The 20462-nt window shown below is 37.8% G+C and overlaps 1 protein-coding gene and 1 pseudogene across 1 annotated transcript in view; one reads left to right on the forward strand and one right to left on the reverse strand.

The window, feature by feature from the left end:
- The window catches only part of ERI3 (ERI1 exoribonuclease family member 3), a 3093638-nt gene that overhangs the window by 2057515 nt on the left and 1015661 nt on the right, over window positions 1-20462 (forward strand). The window lies entirely within an intron of this gene.
- LOC122814520 overlaps window positions 19038-20462 on the reverse strand; it is a 48365-nt pseudogene continuing 46940 nt past the window's right edge.

Here is a 20462-nt window from a genome sequence, read left to right on the forward strand (position 1 = left end):
TCTGGTTCACGATTGGCCCTCCGGTCTGCTTTATGCTTTCCCTCTGTTTCCCTTGCTGTCGAAGGTGATTCAGAAAGCGCAATGCTTGGGAAGCAGAATGATTCTGATTGCTCCACACTGGCCTCGTCAAATTTGGTTCCCTTTTTTTCAACCATACCTTGTGGACACTCATCCAGATTTACTGACACACATGTCGGAACAGTTCCACCCCTCTCTGATGACCCTCCGGTTGACAGCCTGGCTACTCCACTTCTGTCATTAGTTAGGCTTCATAAATTTTCACCAGAAGTGGTTCACATTTTATCTTCCTCTCATAAGCCATCTACTAGGAAGATTTATTCCAGCAAATGGAAGAGGTTTTCTACTTGGGCGCATATCCAAGGAATTGATCCTTACACAGCTCCAATTGCTTCAGTCTTGGAGTTTTTGTCTATGGTCTTCCATCAGGGTTCTGCATCAGCTGCCATCAAAGTTCAGTTGGCTGCGATCTCTAATTTTCTTGTGGCTAATGAGCATAGTCTCATGGCTCATAGACTCTGCAAGGCTTTCCTGATGGGTACTCTGTTATTCTGTCCCCCGGTCTCCGAACCTATCATGCCCTGGGATCTCAATTTTGTTCTACAAGCCCTTACTTCATCGCCTTTTGAGCCTGCAGCTACCTGTGAATTGAAATTCTTGACCTGGAAAACAGCCTTCTTAACAGCAATCACTTCAGCAAGGTGAGTTTCAGAAATTCAAGCCCTCTCTATCAAACCCCCATACTTAATCTTCCATAAGGATAGGGTTTCTCTTAGACCAAACCCTTCCTTTCTTCCTAAGGTGGCTTCCGTGTCTAATCTTAATCAGTCCATTGAGTTGCCTGTATTCTTTCCTCAATTTTCAAGCAAGGCAGAATTTAAATTTCATCAATTGGATGTACACAGATGATCAACTGTCTCCTTTTCGGAAAACAAAATTGGGTCCCCAGTCTCCAAGGTCACCATATCCAGATGGATATCTAGTTGCATCTCGTTCGCCTACCAAGCAGGAGGAAAAGATCTGCCATTTCCGGTCAAGGCTCACTCTACTCGGGCTGTCTCTACATCTACAGCCTATCAGGCCAGATTGTCAATGGATGATATATGTGCTGCAGCTACTTGGGCTTCTCCTCACACATTTGTTTCTCATTACAAATTGGATGTGGTTTCTAGGGGCAGGTCGTCCTTTGGCTCCACAGTACTCAGGAGTATCTTCCTATGAGCCACTCAGGATGTAGGTGGTAGGGACGCCGTCCCACGGGTAAGAATGTAGATGAGATAGGACTACATAACGTCAGGAAGTTATGTACTCACCATAACGTTTGATGTATGTAGTCCATGTCGCCTCCCATTCTTACTTACCCTCCCACCTTCCCCCTTCCTGGAGGATCTGGAGGTTAGGGCTTTATTTACAGAGTTCCCTTTACTTTACTTTAGCTTATTCTTTTTATGTGGGTGTTTTGGGAGGTGGGTGATGTATCGGAGCACTTTTATTGGTGAATGTGTATGCATGGGGTATGAATGAGTATTGCAGCAAACTAGATCTGGGGATATGGAGCAGTGCACCATGAGATACCTGCTTAGCCCAGCCAATAGAAAACTACGAGCTAGAAAAGTTTGGCCGAGTCGGAGCCGATATTCGGCTCCGAACCCACGGGTAAAATGTGAGGCGAGGTGGACTACATACATCGAACGTTATGGTGAGTACATAACTTCCTGTTTCCACCTTTTGATATATATATATATATATATATATATATATATATATATATATATATATATAATATCATCTATCACCTCTCTTAATATTCATAATAAATCTTGACTTCCATTCCCATTTTTTTCTAAAAATCATAGGCTGCATCAGGCTTTTCACACCTTATCCTAATCTTCTCCCTATTATTCTCATAAATATTTTATAATCCATAGTGTTTAATACTATTGGTCTCCAATTTCTAATATCTTCTTTTTTCCTTTCTTCCAGATAAATGTCATCGCCCCAGTACATATCTCTTTTTTATCTATCCCATTTTTTAACCATTCATTCAATACTTTTACAAAATATACTTTTTGCCATTCTTTCATATTATAATACATGATACTCAATTCCATCTGTTCCTGTTGCTTTGTCCATATGCAAATCTTTTAAAATTTCATTATACTCTCCTATCATTCATATTTTTTCCATAATCATTGTCTTCTTTACTTAATTTATATGCTTTCCATATTTGCCTCTCTTTTATCTCCGTTTTCTTAAATGTATTTTTTATATACTGCTCTATTACCTCAAATATTTTTTCTTGTGTATTCACTCTTTCTCCTTCATTATTTTTCAGTGATTTTATTATCCTGTCATTTTCTCTTACTATTTTACTCAAATACAGAGCCACTTCTTCTTTTTTTTCCTTGCAGAAAGTACCTTGCTTATATAATATTTTCTTAATCTTCTCTTGGTTCATTTCATATATTTCTCCTTTTCGTACAGGTTTTTGTTATTTCTTAGTGCCTCTCTAAATAACTGTCTAGCTTAATAAATTACACTTTTGCTTTTCTTTCTTTTTATAACTTGACATTTCTAAAAATATTTTTTTGTATTTTTCTTTAAAGCTTATCCACCAATCTGTCCAGTTTGCATAGAATATTCTCATTTTTACATGATCTTTCCATAATTGGTCAGTTTCCTTTACCTCTCCTTCATCTAAAACTTTTTTGATCAATCTTTTAATACCATTACCTAACATTATATGTTCTTCCTTTTCCTTTATTTATTTATTTTTATTTTACATTTGTTGACCGGGTGTGTCCAACTGAGCTATTGCCCTTTTTCAGCAGAGGCCCAAGGAGAAAAGCTCCAAAGTTAATACAATGTAATAAAATATAGCAATACAGATACATTTTCAGTAATGTTACAATAGAGAAGTTTGGTATTTAATATACATATATTACATACATGTGTATTATTGAGAGATCAAATAGAAGTAAACAAAAGGAAGATGTTATACAGTAGGAAATAGGGTTTCTTAGGTCGAGTAGAAGAGACTTAAGAGGTTACTTAAGAATTTCAGGGAGCAGAGTATAGAAGAAGCTTTGGAGGAAGCAGTTAATGCTAGGTTTTAGTAAATTAGCTTGGCAGTACTATGAAGGGAATAATCAGGGAGGGTGAGGACAATGGCATGACCAGTGTTCTTTAAAGTGGTCTTTGGTTGCTAGCTTAAAATGTTTGGGGTGAGTCAGGTTCCTTATTTATAGTGGGAGTTTGTTCCATTCAGTAGAGGGGTGGTAGCTGTATAAGTTGCACTTTATGGATTTTTAGTCGATCTTGTGTTACACTTCGGAGGAGTTTGGTAGGGGAGTAGAGAGAGATGAGAGAAGAAAGACTTGGGCAGAATTTAGGCTGATATATGATGGAGTGTATGATTTGAAGTTGTGATTTTAGGAACAGGTAGGGCAATTCTGGCCAGTTCAGATATTTTAGGGAGAGACAGTGGTGAGATTTATATGTTTGTTGAGCTGCAGCTATAGCTATTTTATGGTAAGTTGATTCTAATTTGGTAAGTAGGGAGGAGTTCAGATTTGTGAATGTTTGAGAGCAGTAGGTTAAGCATGGCAGAAGGTAGGCATGTGCAAGAGAATTCCTAGCTTCACTTGTTAGGAATATCTTGTTCCTGTACAGTAGTCCTAGCTTTTGGTGTTTTTTTAATACAATTGTTAACTTGCAGGTCGAATTTTAATTGGTTATCAATAGTAATGCCAAGTAGTTTTGTGCTATTTTCAGCTACTATAGGAGTGTTGTTTTGAGACCTTATGGAGAAGGAAGGTTTGATACGGTTAGCAGATTTTGGCAGTAAAAGTAATAATTTTGTTTTCTTAGGGTTGAGGATGAGCTGATTATTAGTGAGCCATGTCTCTACAGAGTTGAAAGATGTCTGGGTTTTTAATAGGAGCTCTGAGGGGGAATTACTGATAGTTATGACTGTAGAGTAATCTGCGTATTGGATAATGTTAGATTGAGGGCAAGAGGAGTGGAGTGAGTTGGTGAAGATGTTAAAGAGTAGAGGTCCAAGAACAGAACCTTGGGGAACACCAGTTGTTACTGAGAGAGGGGTAGATAGAGCTGATTCCCATTTCCGAGCCTGCAGTCTATCAAAGAGATAGCTAGAGAACAATGCAACTGTACTAGGGGAGAAATTTAGTTCTACAAGTTTACTAAGTAGTAGAGTGTGTGAGACAGTGTTGAAAGCCTTAGAAAGGACAAGGAATAGACAAGATATGAGTTTGTGGTCGTCTTTAGCAAGGGCTATGGTGTTGAGAAATGATAGTAGAGCAGTGATTGTAGTATGCATGGGACGGAAGCCATGCTGTGTAGGAGTGAGAAGTTTTTCTTATAAGAGATAATTCATAACTTGTTTGTGTATACATTTCTCTAGAATTTTGGGGAGGGTGAGAGGATAGCAATAGGTCTGAAATTGGATATTTCAGTGGAGTTACCTCCTTTATGAATGTGAAGAGTATAAAACTGTTCCCAGATAGAAGGAACTTTAGACTCCTAGATGGGGTGATTAATTATTATAGATGCAGGCATAGCCAGGGAGTGTGCAGCAATCTGGAGAAAGTACAACGGAATATTGTCTGCTGATACAGAGCATGGTTTGAGTTTTGAAAGTAGAGTTCTGATATAGTTTGTGGAGACAGGTTTGAGAGAGAAGGAGTCTACTGAGTTTGTGGGTGAGGGGTTAGAAATGTGGTTGTTTGAGAGGTTGGGGTTAAATAGTTTTGATGAAATAAGTGTTGAAGGCATTGGCAATTTCTTCAGGCGACTTGTCAGGGCATGGGTTTGGGGAAGTAGGGTTACCTGAATGTAGTATTTGGTTAATAACATTCTAGAATTTTTGGGGGTCAGATTTTAGTGTTTTTGGGGGATTATAATAAAAGTCGGTTTTGTCTTTGTTGATGAGTTTTTTTGTCTGATTTCTTAGTTCTTTATACTTTAGGAGGTCAGCTGGAAGTTTGGTTTGTACATATGTTTTCCATGCCTTATCTCTGGTTTTCATAAGGGTACGGGTGGTTTTAGTTAGCCAGGATGAAATGTTTGCTCTTAAGCAAACTTTTCTTGGTGGGGCTAGTGAGTTTAAAATATTTAGGAAAGTTGAGGTGAAGACATTTACTGATTCATCACATGGGAGCTGAGTAAGGAAATCCCAGTTAATTTTAGAGAGGAGGGTTGTAAAAGTGTCTGGGTTAAAGGTTGTGTGTTTGCGACAGGTGATGATCCGGTGTGGTTTGGGAGGTGGGTGATGTATCGGAGCACTTTTATTGGTGAAAGGTTGCTCAGGGCATCTGATAAAGTTTCAGGGTTATGGTATTTGCTGGGGTTAGAAACAAGTATCCAGTCTATCAGGGAGCTTGTAGAATGTGAGTTATTTGGATGGACGGGTTTGGAGATTACTTGTTTAAATCCATGTAGATTTATGTGTTGTGGAGAGTTAGGATTATTGAGGTTGTGCCAATTAATGTTTATGTCCCCAAGAAGGATGATTTCATTAGAAAACTTTTGGGAGAGGTATGACAGTATATTTTCCATTGAGGACCAGAGGAGTGGAGTGAGTTGGTGAAGATGTTAGAGTAGAGGTCCAAGAACAGAACTTTGGGGAGCACCAGTTGTTACTGAGAGAGGGGTAGATAGTGCTGATTCCCATTTCCCAGCCTGCAGTCTATCAGAGAGATAGCTAGAGAACAATGCAACTGTACTAGGGGAGAAATTTAGTTCTACAAGTTTACTAAGTAGTAGAGTGTGTGAGACAGTGTTGAAAGCCTTAGAAAGGACAATGAATAGACAAGATATGAGTTTGTGGTCGTCTTTAGCAAGGGCTATGGTGTTGAGAAATGATAGTAGAGCAGTGATTGTAGTATGCATGGGATGGAAGCCATGCTGTGTAGGAGTGAGAAGTTTTTCTTGTAAGAGATAATTCATAACTTGTTTGTGTATACATTTCTCTAGAATTTTGGGGAGGGTGAGAGGATAGCAATAGGTCTGAAATTGGATATTTCAGTGGAGTTACCTCCTTTATGAATGTGAAGAGTATAAAACTGTTCCCAGATAGAAGGAACTTTAGACTCCTAGATGGGGTGATTAATTATTATAGATACAGGCATAGCCAGGGAGTGTGCAGCAATCTGGAGAAAGTACAACGGAATATTGTCTGCTGATACAGAGCATGGTTTGAGTTTTGAAAGTAGAGTTCTGATATAGTTTGTGGAGACAGGTTTGAGAGAGGAGGAGTCTACTGAGTTTGTGGGTGAGGGGTTAGAAGTGTGGTTGTTTGAGAGGTTGAGGTTAAATAGTTTTGATGAAATAGGTATTGAAGGCATTGGCAATTTCTTCAGGCGACTTGTCAGGGCATGGGTTTGGGGAAGTAGGGTTACCCGAATGTAGTATTTGGTTAATAACATTCTAGAATTTTTGGGGGTCAGATTTTACTGTTTTTGGGGGATTATAATAAAAGTCGGTTTTGTCTTTGTTGATGAGTTTTTTTGTCTGATTTCTTAGTTCTTTATACTTTAGGAGGTCAGCTGGAAGTTTGGTTTGTACATATGTTTTCCATGCCTTATCTCTGGTTTTCATAAGGGTACGGGTGGTTTTAGTTAGCCAGGATGAAATGTTTGCTCTTAAACAAACTTTTCTTGGTGGGTCTAGTGAGTTTAAAATATTTAGGAAAGTTGAGTTGAAGACATTTACTGATTCATCACGTGGGAGCTGAGTAAGGAAATCCCCGTTAATTTTAGAGAGGAGGGTTGTAAAAGTATCTGGGTTAAAGGTTGTGTGTTTGCGGCAGGTGATGATCCGGTGTGGTTTGGGAGGTGGGTGATGTATCGGAGCACTTTTATTGGTGAATGGTTGCTCAGGGGATCTGATAAGGTTTCAGGGTTATGGTATTTGCTGGGGTTAGAAACAAGTATCCAGTCTATCAGGGAGCTTGAAGAATGTGAGTTATTTAGATGGCCGGGTTTGGAGATTACTTGTTTAAATCCATGTAGATTTATGTGTTGTGGAGAGTTAGGATTATTGAGGTTGTGCCAATTAATGTTTATGTCCCCAAGAAGGATGATTTCATTAGAAAACCTTTGGGAGAGGTATGACAGTATATTTTCCATTAAGGGGATGTTGTGCCCTAGTGGGATATATATAGCTACTACTGTGATGGTAGTAAAGGCATTGGGTTTGAGGTTAGCTACTAGGATTTCAGCAGGTGTAAAGTAGGGAATTGGTTCCTTAGGAGGGGAGAGAGTGACGTAGTTAGAGTAGACTAAAGCAACACCTCCACCTTTTTACTTTAAGCTATCTTGGCGAAGTATCTTATAACCGGGGGAAGAATGTCTTTATCTTGGTTTTGAGGTTTCAGCCAAGTTTCTGTGACAGAGATAATGTCTGGGGTATGAAGTGATACCCATGCATGAAACTGGCTTAGCTTACTGAGCGTTCGCCGAGTATTAATGGAATAGAAGGAAATTTTTTTTATTAGGTATGGATGACTGATTATAATTGAGGGTGATGTTTTGTGCAGTGTTAAGAATAAAGGCAGGACCCGGGTTTGGGTGTATGTCATCTGACAGGAGTAGAGTTCTTGGGAAGTGATAAGTTATCAGTTTTAATGGGTGGTTGTGAAAGTATTTCGTTTTATATTTCGGTGTAATATGGTTGAAAGGAAGAGTTTTTATTTTAGGGAATGGTATATTCATTGGAAGGATCAATGCAGTGATGAGTATGGGTTGCGGTGGGTAAGCAAAGCAGTTAAGGAGAGGGTTGGTGGGGGCTTTATAAACAGGGGTTAAGAGTGTGCGAGGTGATGTAATGTTGTGAAGGAGGAGCAGGGTAGGTAGAAGTATGACAGGAATGATTAAGTCTGGCATGTTTGATAAGGGGGAGAGGGATTTTATAGGGTGAGTTGGTTTAATGGTAGGGGAGGAGTTGTAAGGTAAGCTGAGAGTTTGTAGTGGGTGTTACCTTGTGCAGCAGGAAGGGAAGGAGTTTGAGTGGTTGGAGGCTGCTATGGTTAGGTATAAAGGAAATGTTATGGGGGGGGGTGAGAGGGGAAAGAAGCCCTAGCGCAGCGAGGGCGAACAGAGCGGGGCTACACCAGGGACTGAGGAAGGTACTACAGAAGTAATCAGCCAATACCAACCAGTGTCCGAGGAAAAATAGTTAGATTTCAGGGCAATTAGACCAGATAGATTCTCAAGGGGATCGTTCCTTTTTCTGTTTTAATTTTCTTTTACTAAAACGAGGAACTTTAGTTCACAGAGTAGAGGGACAATAGTGTAATTATGCCTGGGGTTTGGGGAAGGAACATGCAGAAAAGTTTGGAGACAATAGAATACAAATTGAAAAGAACTAAGATAGAAGGTGACTGGGATTTCTAAAACAGTCACAGTAACAAGCCAGGAGTGGATGGGCTCAGGAAAAGATGGGGGCTAGTGTTCGGGATAATGTGCTCACTACAGGTAGGCTTTTCTACCGATACTAATAGCTATAGAGCAATGGAGGTAGCATTCAAACATTTCCATAAGGTATTAGAAACTTAAGAGTCTGCATACTTAGATTCAGTCTTTTATGGTGGGATTGACTTGCACTTAATTTTAGGGACCAGTTCGTGGTTAAGGAGTAATATGTCTGCACCGTGCACAGGGTTTTCTGCTTAGAACAAGGTTGGGGAGATAGCTAGGAGGAAGTGGAAGAAAACAAGACAAAGAATTAGTATGTCGGCTAGCAGGAGGAAGAATATGAGGTACAAACAGGCATTAAGCACCCTAGTATTAGCTGTGACACTTGTACAGTTCAGCAAAAAAATATATATATATTATATTTTCCGGTGGGCAACAAAATGAACCAATGGTTGACGAGAACTACCAAGTTATGAGTATATATAACTATGCTGTGGCTTTAAAACATACAGTCAGGAAAATCATTCTGCAGTTCAAATATTTCAAAGCAGCATACAGTGTAATGTCTGTTCGGTTATGCTTGCATAATCTTCTGCAGTTTACAGTCTAGTTAAAGTATGCAGTGTTATATTCAGATGCTATGCCTGGTAATAATCTGCAGCACAAACGTACCACAGTAGCATTCAAAGTAGTAGATCATTTAAGCATATATATTCTATTGGAGTCTACAGTCTAATTAGGATAGACTGTGTTACAACCACAAATATCAGTAACTAACTAACAGTGTTTTAAGCACATTTACAGGAGTGCTGGCAATACAGCAGATTCCGCTTGACTCCATAACTGCATGAAATAGCAGAAAATAGGACCAGTTGAAAACTTATCAGTCTTTCTGTGAGTCAGAGCATTTACATTATGCACATATAGACTATGTTTGCCAATTTGTAGAAGACCTACAGTTTTCAGTGTAAAACAAACAACACTACAATCTAATATGAATATATTAGGGATAAAATGCCATATGAGTTTACTTTTATTGTTTAAATTATTATTTTAAATTTATTTTAAATTATTATTAAAAAATATTTATTTATTTTTATTTTACATTTGTTGACTGGGATAGTCCAACTGGATACATGTCCATTTTCATCTGAGGCCTGAGGAGAAAAGCTCCACAAACAAACACAGAAATGTGATTTAGACAGTTCATAAAACTTTATTTCTACTCGTATAGCTAAATGATCAGAAAATGTGTTTCCTTTGTTCCTTCTCTTATAATTGTTAAACTATCAGATATTATAAAATAATGAATCGGCTCAGTGGTGCAGCAGTTAGCATTGTCACCTGTCAGCAAAAGGTTTTCCGGTTCGATTCTCTGCTGGGGTGCCTGCATGTCCTCCCTACATTCACATGGGTTTCCTTCAGGTGCTTTGGTTTCCTTCTACATTCCAAAGACGTGTCCGGAGCATTTCTGCCTGGGCCCCTACTGAAAATGGGCTCTGTACTACTCGGACTTTCCCAGTAAACAAATGTTAAATCTAATAAAATCTGATTTATTTTATAAGTCCAATGTATATTACCCCATATATATATATATATATATATATATATATATATATTTTTTTTTTTTTTCCACTTTTCATTATTTCATATACCCTCTTGACATCATTCCTTTCTTTGTTTTTCTTAGATCATAGTTAAAATCTCCCACTAATATTAGTTCCATATTCACTCCTACATAGTTTGATTTTTTAAACATTTCCTCTCTTTCTTTTTTAGTAACATATGTATGCATTGCAATAATTCTGTACACATCTTTCTTCTATCTTATATCCAACACTGTTATTGTACTTAAGTACAGCATAATCTAAACGTTTAACTGTTTCATTACATAACACTGCAGTCCCTGAACGTGTATCTTTTCCCATATTCCACACAATGCTTTTAACCCATCTGCATCCTTTCTTCTTCTGTTAATATTCTTGTGTCTTATAAAATAATCAAATGCATATCAAGTAGCATACACCATTCCAAAACACCAAACTTTCTTTTAATAGGTTCTTAGGTTCATAGGTTTATACTAGGCTATCTGCCCGAGGGCATTTACAAGCCTAGCCCATAGTTTTGTGGCTTACGCCACCCCTTTAGTTTGGAGAAACTATGCCCATTATTTTGCAGTGCCTCTGTTGAGCAGAGACACTGAGGTAATCCCTGGGGTATATCTGCGATCTCCCATCCATTGGTCAAGATTCCTCTTGAGCAAAGCCAGCGAGGTGCTCTGCCTCACATATACTGGGATTTTGTTCCACAGCATAGGGAGTCTTTGGGTGATGAATCTATCCCTCCAGCACGTCCTATTAATAGCTGTGTCTAGGTTTAGGTCTCCTGCCCTTGTGGCTCTAAGAGATTTCGATTTTTTGAGGTGAAGCATGTTCATCAAATCTGGGTTTGACATGGCCTTGTATGTCAGGCACAGGTCACCTCTGAGCAGGCGGTAAATGACTGAATAGAGCTGGAGTTCTTTCAGCCGGGCAGCATAAGACATATCTTTGAGACCTTTTATCCTTAATGTTCTTTATAGTATTAAGATTTATTGATAGAATTTTCAGGTTCTTTTGAATTTATTATATTTTCCATCTTACCCATTATCTTTTTTTATTTTCTTTCACAATCACACTTTTAAGATTTCATTTTCTGTGTTTCACCCTTCTCCCTATTGAACTCTTTTTTCCTGTCACTATTTTTCAGCTTATATCTTCTTCTTCACTTGTTTTCAGTACTAATTCTTCACCTCCATTATACATTTTTTATTCTGTTCTTGTGTGGTATTTTGTTTTTCATGTTCTACATTTTTTCTGTAACATGTACATGTTCTTGTATCTGTTCTTGTTTTTCAACTTGTAGTTGTTCATCACAATTAACCCAATCATGTCCCATTTTCCCACATTTTTTACACACCAAATCATATTTCTTTGCTTCATATCCTTCCACAAACAAAACATTTTCTCTGATTAAATTTACTTATTAATTATCACTATCACCGTTTCCACAGGAAAAAAAACAAGTTTGTGGCTGTCCCCTATATCTTACAAAACCTCTGTTCCCTTCAGCATTTATTACACTTAGAATATGTACAATCTTATCATTTTCAAAATTACCCACAGTCCCACCCCCAGTCCATAAACCTTTATCATCATATATTGTCGTAGTGTCTAAAACTTCTCATACAGTTTTTAAGCAGTCTTTCAGTGCTTCTTTATCCACCTCAGTTTGAAATTGTACAGCAATCCTTTTTTTGTCTCTGTACTAAACATCTGCACTACATAAGAGTTCCACTGACTACAATATTTTTTTCCTCAAATTTCTGTAATAAACTTTCCATATATGGTCCTGTCTTGAACAGAATATCACAGCCTCTTTATTAAGTTGAATAAAAGCTCTTACCTCTTTAGGTGATATTCCCAAAGCCACAATAACTGTCCCATACTTTATATATCTGAAGTTTTTTTCTTCCTTACTGCTAAGCTGCACAACAGATTTCTTTATCATGATCTCTTTTTTTCTCCTTCTCCTTCTCTTACTTGCTTCTTGCCTTCTTTCACTGTTCTTGCAAATGATTTTTACTTTTCTGTAATTTCTCTCACCATCTCCTCTTGAATTTTGTCCATAATATCGTCCCAAGATGTCACTGCTTCACTCGGATTTATCATTTGCATTAAATATACATCCCACAGCCTTCCTGACTGGAGGGTTGTAACTATACAATGCAACCTTGACACAAAAAACAGATCTTTTTGAACATGTATTCAGAGTCCTGCAAAGGTTCACCTACCTTCTTTTCCCCATTCTCCTTCACTTCGTCCTTCTGCTGATTCCTTGATAACTCAACTGCTCTTTCAATTCCATCCTCCTTAGACAACCAACAACGTTCGGATTTGGCTACCTTCTGCATGTTCTTCTCTTCCTTTTGCTGCTCAGCATCACATTACTCACTACCTCCTCCTTCCTTCCAGTTTCTGTGAGCCGCCCATGTGCGCGGAATGGAAACCAGAACTGTAGCAATGAATAATGTCCCCATATACTCCAAAAAGAGTAGGGGAAGTTCCCCAATGCCATGTCCAAATTTCCCCTAGTAGTATAAATATCACCTTGTGCCTCTCCTGAAAAGAGGCTGCTAGACAAGTGAAACTAACCTTGTCAACTAAGGTTAAATAAAAAGTAAATAAATAAAATATTGTGGACACTCATAAAACTGACAGCTAGAGCAGGCTTGCACTTATAACTGATGTAATCGAGACTGTATAGTTAAAAAAACAAAACCAGTGTATACGGTGCAGCAAACAACTCTTCTTGTTGTACTTGTATTTTATATACTTCATATTTTGGTTTAGTTTTATATTTTGTATTATTTCTACACCATGTTAACTTATGTAAATAATTTTCTGTTCATGTAATTATTAACAGATAGTTGTGCAATATATGTATGTATATATTACAACATTTAGTGGTTAGCTTTTATTAAACGTTTTAGGTATTTTTTCATTGTAGAATGCTAGGACTCAATCAGTATGTTGACTGTTTAACTATTATGAGTTCCAGCTAAAGAAGCTGTCATGTGATTGTTTTTTCCTATGTAAATGTTGGAATAAAACTTTTAATTGTTCTGATGAAGTCCAAGACAATAGGGGACGAAAGTGTTTATCCTTTTGGATTTTATGTTTCTGATGAATTAAAATTTACTTTGCACTTTTTCCAAGCCGTTGCAGTCCTTACAGTATTATCACTACATGTTGCAAACAAACACACCACAAAGTCAGACATGGCAAAAGTATTTTTGGAGGTGACATGTTTCCCTACACCACCTTGTTGGGAGCTGTGCCTCCACATGCTCCTTTCTCTATTATTCTCCCTCTGAGATCACTGTAACTCAGGAAAAGAGTGATTGGTATTATTAATGTTACTCAGTAACACACAAGCTGCCTCCCTCTTTTTTGAGAGGTTGTAGACTCAGGAAAAACAGTACTATTAGATCTCCAACTAATTGTTCTTATATGGAGTATACAGTAACACACAAGTACCTTTACTTAGTCTCTCAAGCATTAAAGTTCAGGTATCTTATCATGCAAGCAATCTCACACAAGAACTAATCTCTCTTTGGAAGATACAGCTTGATTTGTTTAGGTAGTGCTGAGATTTGGTCCAGCTAGCCATTCTTGATGACTTTTTTTTCAAGCAGTCTTGTCCATCTGTCTTCTACTATGTATGTATTAAGTTCATTTAATTTATCACTAGACTTTGTTAGCTGCAGAATGATGTGAAGGACTTTGAGCTTTGTTCTGGCAGATCTTTATTCAGAACTTCATGTTATACTTTTCTGAAGGCATCATCTCTGTCAATCAATTTGCCCATGTGTTAAACTTTGTTTTATATTCTTGTAAATTGCAAATTAAACATAATTCCTTGCTGTACACCTGGAGCCTCATTTTTTTTTAAATATTTTCCAGCACTTTATGATCTGATGCCACAGCAACTTTTTTGTCTTGAGCATCAGGGAATTTGTGACAGTCAAAGACCTTCTTTAACATTTATTTTGTGTTAATACGGCAAACTTGCCCCCAGTCCTGATTAGATTCCATGTGAGCATTCACAGGTCAAGAGATATAATATAGTTTCAGATTCAAGAGTTTCTGTGACAAATCTTTTTAACAACTCAGAAGTTCTCTCTTGCTCTGTTGACCAAAACCAAGTGACATCATTCTTTAGTTGCTTCCATAGTGGTACTATGGTAGCTCTTAAGTTAAGTATAAACTCTTGACATATGCTAAACTGTTTCATTGGATAACAGCTTATTTGATTTATGGCTCTTGAATATTAACTGTAGCACCTTGTATATTTTCCTCTCGCTTTCAGACCTTCCAGAGTCAATAAATGACCCATGTAGTTAAACTAGTGACACTTATTTGACATTTGCATTTGTTTAGCTTCAAGCATGTGTCTCTCACTTCTTTTCCAGTAACTTAGTGAGTCTTGAAAAATTATTTTTGTATAGAAGAATCCCAGATAAGTAAATCAGCTGTAATGTTAACTACTCCACCACTAACAGCTTCTAATGATTTGAATAGCTGGCCTTTGAAAGCATTTAGTGCTGAAGACATTCTAAAATATAAACTGTGACATCCATATATGGCTGGGGGGGGGGGGGGTTAAAAATACATAGAGCTGGCTTCATCCAGCTTGATTTGCCAAAAGTTATCAATTTGCATCTAGTGCAGAAAAGTATTCAGCATTGAGCTTGCTGCATCTGGCTTCTTCAACAGAAACAGATAACATTGTCTTATAATCCATTTATTCATATCTTGATGGGTTTTATATGTATTCTAAGTTTCTGTTTCATGGCTGCAACCATTCATTGGGTTCCGTTTGTTTATCCATGTCAAAGACTATTTGTTTAACTTATTTGGCAGTTCGCACAGAAGCTTAAGGCTATCTGTTAATGAGCTGCTTCATACAGCTAGGGTTTGAGTTCCTCAGCCTCTGGTGTCCTACTGTGTATTTCATAACAAGTCACTAAATCAAACAGTGCTCCAGGTCTGAGTCTGAAAAATGTTCATGTGAATCTGCGTTCTACTCTTGCTATCAAATGCAAATAACGAAGTTAAAAATGAAATTGTAACGCTAGGACTACCCATTTTTTTCACTTGCTGTGCAGTCGTTCATTTAACTGCTGCAGGTCCTTGGCTTCCTAAAGTGTTATTAACACTGTCTCATGAGAAACATGCATATGGACCTCACTTGGAAACAGCCTAAGCCAGTAAATCAGTCAGCATGCTTCTGCAAATACCTTTAAAATCAGTAGCATTTGTAGTGGATTTGTTTAATTTTAATTTATCTTTGACTTGTTTAAAAATTAGTAACATACTAATGACTACATTCCTACTACTAACTGTGTTTCTGACATGAGGAACTTTTTGGAACTGTCTTGAAGAAACATTGCAGCTTGAATGTTGTCTTTCTTACTGATGTTCCACCATTAAGCCCAAAAATCTTTAGGTTACCTGCTTTAAAGTAATTTCTGGTACTGTCTGCATTATTAATCTCTGGAATTTTCATTAGAAATATTCATGTAAGTGCTGGCTCTATAACATGTGCGGTAGCTGCTTCAAAAACATTATTTGAAATATAAGCTCATTTTTTTTTCTGTACTAGTATTCACACATGAATAGAATCTGACTAATTAATTTTAGTTTATAACCTAAATATGTCAAGAGAGAGCATGCATATTTACACATAGTAATTGGCAACTTCATGGTTTAAACATAGATTCAAACTAAATAATGCATTTATATCAGTATATAGTTTAAAGTAGTGTTTCTGTCTTGAATTATCATATTTTTTTTCTGACCAGACAGCACCATCACTGCTTAGCAAGTTTCATGCAGAACTCCAGTTATTTCTCTGAACTACATCCAAAAACATTTCAGCTTTGTTTTGGTGGTTTCAATAATATATACATTTTGAAGTAACATTATTTCTTTAATGGCATACTTTTGCAATATGTTTCTGCTTACCACATAGCCTACAAATTCGGTTATGAAATTTGCATTGCTTCACCTCATGCTTATAGCCACACCTAGTGCATGCATCTTTATTTATAATTGTGTGGATATTAATACATACCATCCTGGATTATCATGTAGTCAGCAGGTATTGCATTGATTTTATGTACTTATAGGTTCATAGATTGGTACTAAGCTAACTGCCCTTGTGAGCCATTTTAAGCCTAGCCAGTTGTCCCTTGGGAGACTCAAACCCTGAACCTTGTGTTTGCAAGGCAAACACCTTAACCATTAGGCCACCCTCCCAACCCTTGCAGATCACTTGCAGATCCTCATTTAGTTTTTTGAAGAATCCACTATGAAACACCAAGTGACAAGATCTACAGGAACCAAATCCCCAAACATTATTGCCTTGAATAAGAAAAGAGTGAAAAACAAATTTTTTTTTTTTTTTTTTTAGGCAAGCCACCCAACCCATGCCCCTGAACTTCTGTATATCAACCTCATTGTACACCAAACCTGAAAAGGGAGGACTCTCCCAAAACAAAGGGGGTAGGAAGGGTGGCCTAATGGTTAAGGTGTTTGCTTTACAAATACAAGGTGCAGGGTTTGAGTCTCACAAGGGATGATTGGCCAGGCTTAAAATGGCTCGCAAGGGCAGTTAGCTTAGTACTAACCTATGAACCTATAACTGCTTGCACACACACACAAACTGCATCGGCAGATTAACAGTTATAGTCTATAGGCAATAATCATCTACATTCTGATCCTTAGCATCTTATAAATCAGGTGATTGACAAATTGGTACTCTAATCCTGATCGCCTGTAGATATATCCCATTTGAGCTATATATGTTTTAATTACGCTTACTGTGTGTACATTTGTGGTTTGTATAATGTTATATCAGATTATCTTAACTGTCTTCCTCTGATATGATAATTTTTCATGTCACATGGAAATCTCTCTTTTAACATTACACAAGTCACCATAGCTGTAGTTTCCAGTTCTGAGTTTGAGCTCAGTTATATAACACTCTGTTTTCTATACTGCTTAATTTGCAGTAAAAGTAAATGTCTTATTAAATAAGATTTTTCTTTGGTTCACAATATCATAAAACCATTTTTTGTATTTACTGATAAGTTGTGATCAAGTATGGAAAGTCCAACCTTAACAACGGTAGGACTAAGGCCACTGGCCATTAGTCAGGTTAGCCTCTGAAACATTACTTCATTTTTATTTATTCATTAGGTTTGTCACCTGGGATAGTTAGCTGATCAAGATGGACTCATTTAAGTCACAGGCTTGGACAGAACACAACAGATACAGCAGTGTAAGCAATAGCAAACTATCAAATACGCACTGTGGCAAAACCAAAATAAGTGCTAAATATTTAAATTGTAAAAGCCTCCTTATGTAATCCATAGTTCCACACTAGACCACAATTCAAATTCCAAGACCATAATCACCAAAATTAGTACAGGCACTTTTTAGTGATACAAGGATTCACTGGGGGAATGTACAAACTTTTCCTCTTCATAGCAACATTGCCATCAACTGAAGATTCTTTCTTGAAAAATAACTTGATTGAGTTTCCTAGTAAAGAGCTTTAAATTAGTTAATGATTGGACCAAGAACATTTTATTGTTAGGAACAAAGGTGAAGCAAAGGATCCAAGGTATTGGCAGCAAATTAATAGAAAGGTAAAAGAATGGGAAGACACCAAGAATTTATTTGGACTGCAGGTTAGAGATTGCTTTCCCTATCAAGGACTGATATCCGACTATAGTCAAAGAGAAAAAATAGGGAGGTCCTAAGTAAAAGACCTGCACTGGTAGAGTTTTTAATAGAATCTAGAACAGAAGCTGCAGGTTCATAGATTGGTACTAGGCTATCGGCCTCAGGGCCTATACAAGCCTAGCATTAACAATTCCCTGGCTATTTCTTCCCACAGTATTTACATCCCTGGACCCCTGTCTTCATTTTATTAAAAATGGTGGGCAATCATATCCAAAAAACTGCAACCATTAAGGCTCCAAGTATTCAACTGGGGTGTGAAAACAAACGTGCACATTTCTTGACAACTTTTTGGCAATACCTGAATAGCCAAATACTCGTGTACAGTTCCCATCACTCAGAAAACATTATGGCATACACTGAAGAAAGAGGATTTTCAGTTTTAAGGCTGCCCCATCCACCAGAGATCTAGACTTTCCCAATGAGGGGAATCAAAGTTGAAGCAATCATCCAACCAATGCCTGCAAGGTTTTAACTTAAAGAATAGTAAAAATTTAGGTGCACAATGCCTGCCAGCCCCTTAAGTCTTAAATCATTAGTACTCCTGTACAATGCAGTGGAGATTGCTGAACAAAAACAGTTGTCAAAAACCCACATTGAAAGGACAGCAGCAATTTACCAGTTTCCAATTAAACAACCAAATTAAAATCGGACATGGGAGCCACTTGTGTGAAGTCTGCTTGGCTGATTGGTTTCCTCCTACATCTCAAAGACATGCAGTACATGGACTGGTGTCCAAACTGTCCTTAGATGTGAGGAGGATAAAAAAGGTCAGGCTATCTACAGCCTTTCCTTACTTGCTAACTAAATCTCTGTGGATAGAGTCACTATAGGGTTTGACTCGAGAGCACTGGCTGAGTGGAAATCTATAAATGTTTCGTAAAAAGTGGGTTGCGTGCTCACGATGCCACTCTTTCAAAGCCACTAGGAGTGCACAACTAACATAGAAGATGATTTATTCTGGTTTAACAGTTCTGTAATGTGTATTTTAAATAGATCATGAAGTAAAAACTGGTATAGGAAAAAATAAAATAGCACAACTCTACCCAAAGGTTCTTGTACCTACTTGTATGGTCCACATATAAAGAAAGACATTGTTTCACTTTTCCAAGTATTCACCCCCCCCCCACCCCCAACCCACACATCACATCCAGTAAAAGTTTTCAGTCTCAAGAGTATGCACACTCCATTACTGGTAACAAAAGTTTGTCTTAAAATATATGCATACAATTCAGTTTCTGCTGTCTGCAGATCTAGACCATGATCTTGATCTTGGTTGTGGACTTGGAGACTTGGAATGTGAAGCTGAGGATGCACACTTTGGAGACTTAGTGGCAGCAGGAGATCTGCTTGGGGACTTGCTGGCACTTCTACTCCTGGACCTTGAGTAAGACCTGCGGCTTGGGGAACGAGATCGACTGCGGGACCTAGAAGAGCTTCTACTCCATGATTAAGACTTGCTTCTGGATCTTTTTTTATAGCCTTCAATCAATCTGATTTTCCTTCCGCTGATTTCTTTACCATTTAGTTTTTCCATAGCAGTCTTCAGGTCACTGTAAGAAGCAAATTCGACTACCCCTTCATTTAACTTTGGTCGGTATGCATCAGCAAAAGTAACTTCTCCAGCTTGTCTCATAAAATCCTTGAGGTCCTGCCAGCTGACTCTCGAAGATAGATTCTCCACAATCAAATGATTTTCTGTACATGGAGGAGGGGCACTCCTCTTGCCTTCATTTCGGGGATGTCTGCTTCCATATCTATCAGAAAATCTGTTTCCACCACCACTTCCACCACCTCCATAGCCACCTCTTCCTCCCCGGAATACTGCTCTGCGTGGTGCTCTGGCATGTTAAATGGTGACATGTTCGTTGCACAGTTCTTTCCCATCCAGCTCATATACTGCATCATCAGCATCTCTTGGGTCATCAAATTCCACAAACCCAAAACCTCTCTTTAAATCAGTGTCTCTTAGTCGTCCATATCCCTTGAACTTTTCCACATCCCTTTTTCTGGCAGCAGGGTTCAGTCTCCCAATGAACACTCGGCAGCCACTTATTTTGCAGGATAAACCAGTCAATACTCCTTCAAGTTCAAAAGGAATAATTAGTAGAGCATATAAAATATTGCATGTCAACTATAAGAATCAATCAGAGGAGCTTAGAAAGGATTGGGAAAAGAGATTGGACACTCAAGTCACAAAGAGACAATGGGGGGGATATAGGTATATATTCCAAATATGCAACAAAGTCTAGAAGGTTTAAGATCTTTGCTTGGAGGTGTTTACATAGGTATTTTTATACTCCAAGTAGACTCAAAAGGATTTTTCCTCAGTTAGACAGCATGATACAAAAATGGAATTGCCTAGACATAGTAAGGCCTTGCTGAATCTAATTATGGTGGCTGCTAAAAATAACAATTACTAGAAAATGGAAGTCAAAGTCTAAACCAACTGTACTAGAAGTAGTGAATATAGTAACAGAGATAAAGCAACTGGAATTGGGATCTTTAGAAAAGGGAAGGAGCAAACTACATATGAAAAAAATGTGAATTGTGGGAACGTTATATGCAGAGGAGGAACAAGGTTTAAAAAAAGAAGGCAGGATTTGAATGAGCTATGTAATGTTTGATTGATAGTGACTGGGTAGATTATAAGTGA

This window comes from Protopterus annectens, chromosome 10.part0, assembly GCF_019279795.1.
Source record: "Protopterus annectens isolate FY-2018-M chromosome 10.part0, PAN1.0, whole genome shotgun sequence".
In the NCBI taxonomy this organism is placed as follows: domain Eukaryota; kingdom Metazoa; phylum Chordata; order Ceratodontiformes; family Protopteridae; genus Protopterus; species Protopterus annectens.